This window comes from Macrobrachium nipponense, chromosome 18 (genome assembly GCF_015104395.2).
Source record: "Macrobrachium nipponense isolate FS-2020 chromosome 18, ASM1510439v2, whole genome shotgun sequence".
NCBI lineage: Eukaryota > Metazoa > Arthropoda > Malacostraca > Decapoda > Palaemonidae > Macrobrachium > Macrobrachium nipponense.
In genome coordinates, this window is record NC_087211.1 from 12,591,804 (window position 1) to 12,594,303 (window position 2,500).

A 2,500-nucleotide genomic window follows, 5' to 3' on the forward strand; every position below is an offset into this window, starting at 1 on the left:
TCCAGAGAAGAGAAGAGAGTTCCTCAGCAAAAGACAACTCAATAACTAAAACAATCTTCCTTTTATTCCTATTTAACTGAATCCTTCATCACCTATCTGACATGGAAGGGAGATTGAAGATACGATAAGAATTGAATAGTCTTTATAGAAAATGGCACATTTTAATTTGTTCTATATGTTTCTCTTATCTGCGAACCCTCCCCAACCACCTCGATTCTTGCCTGTAATTTCATGTATCCAATTAAGTTGTGTGCAAGTGATAGGTACTTGATGGGCATTTGTCATTTTCCTCTTCTAAGGCCAAGTCAGAGTAGATCCCTGAACCATATACTGTAAGGTAACCATACACACACATGCACACACTTTATATATATATATAATATATATATATATATATATATATATATATATATATATATATATATAATATATTTACTCGTATATGTTAATTTGTTTCACCCAAATGAAAAAATAAGCTGGTTAATATAGTTACATTTTAATACACATTCGTTTCCAGCAAAATAACAAATGGAATTCAACTTCGAAAAAAAAAAACCAGAGATTGACAGTATATGTAATACAACATGAAATTCATTATACTAATTTTACGGAGCGACAGATATGATGAATCGAGAAATGTACGAATAAATAAATAAATAAACCATGATGCTGTTTGGAGTCCGCTAATAGAAAAGCGACGCCATTGATATGGTCTCTAATTGGATTGTCAAACATCGTAGATTGTTAACAACGGAGCTATGGATATTGCGTCTCTTATCTTCAACAACAAAAGCGTTCGATGAGCAGACTTCGTCTTTGTGATGCATCGAGAAGACCCAATTTGAATATGAAAGTTTTTATGATTTCATTTTTTTTTTTTTTGTCTGTCCTTGAATCCTCAACTGAAAACCCTTATGGACTATAAACCCATTATCGCTCCGAAGGGATATCAACCTGGGAGTAGAGAGATGAGAGAGAGAGACGGAGGACGAGGAGAAGAGGAGAGAGAGAGAGAAGAGAGACCCTTAAGGACTTATAAACCCATTATCGCTCCGAAGGGATATCAACCTGGAGAGAGAGAGAAGAGATTGAGAGACCGAGATTGGGAGAGAGAGAGAGAGACCCTTATGGCATTATAAACCCATTATCGCTCCGAAGGGATATTAACCTGGAGAGAGAGAGAGAGAGAGAGAGAGAGAGAGAGAGAGAGAAGGTTATAAGAAAATGCGAATGGTAAATAAATGTAGGGGAATAGAAAATACAGTACAGCAGAGATTCCTGAGTTCAAAAGTCATTAGCAGCAGCAGACAGCAGGAATGAATAAGCTCTTGGCTTAAACGTATAGAGATCAGAAGACTCCACAACTGTTTGAATGATCTCATCTACAGAGCTTTCTGAACCTATTGAGGTTTAGTTAATCGTAATCTCTTTTCTTTGAGGTAAATACAAAAAAGTCGTCACTGTTTTATGACCTGGAGGTGTGATTTGAGAAATATCTCGGAAAGAAACTATGTTATACTTTTACAATAAATTTGAAACATGTGCAAAGCATCCTATGTGTCCAAATATATTAAACAATTGTTGAATAAACGAAAATAATCGTTTCCATAAGCAATGAATAATTCCATACGAACTTGCCAACTTTTCCATCATAAGACGTAGTAAAGGAAGATACTTTTGACAAACTCAATTCCAACTTACGATCCTCGTCAAACCCAGCGCAATCGGCTGAGGAGGAGGACCATTTCGGTGTTCAACTCTGAGGAAGGAGGATTTCGGGAGGGGCCAAAAAGGTTTGGAGGAAGGGAGTAATCATTATCCGATTCAGCGCCAACTCTGACCCGGTTTCTTTTCCCAAAATTGATCATCAAGGTGGAGGTTTTGTTGGTCGCGAAATCCAATTGTAACTTTTTAGGAATATTCCCGAGAAAGTTATCTTCTCTCTCTCTCTCTCTTCTCTCTTCTCCTCTCTCTCTCTCTCTCTCTCCTCTCTGCTCTCTCCTCCTTTCGTTAGACCATTACTTGCGTAGAAGGAGGAAATGGGACATTGAATTCTATATATGACTTTTCGAAACTTCTTATAAAAATATTCCCACGAAAAACTCTATAACAGTCAGAAATACAGATATGCAGCTCAGGTAGCGGGATAGTGTCGTCAGTTCACACGACGTGGCGCACTGTAGGCATTAGTAAGGGTGATTGTAGAGTACCCTTCGAGTCCTAGACTGCACTTACTTATTTTAGCTACTTCTGTTTCTTTTTATTGAGTTTTGTTGACTAACCTCTGACTATTATTGCTTGTTTCAACTTATTGGTTTTCATCCAGTTCCATCTTTAGGTCCTTGTGCTCTTAGACCTGCTGTCCAACCACTCCAACTCCCTCTTTTCGCCGTCTTTGGCGCCTAATGGCCGATAATGCCATAGCGCTCGGGTCGACAGTCTGTATTCCATAAACCGCACCTAACTATAAACAGAGAAGCCAGTAAAGACAGAAACGTCA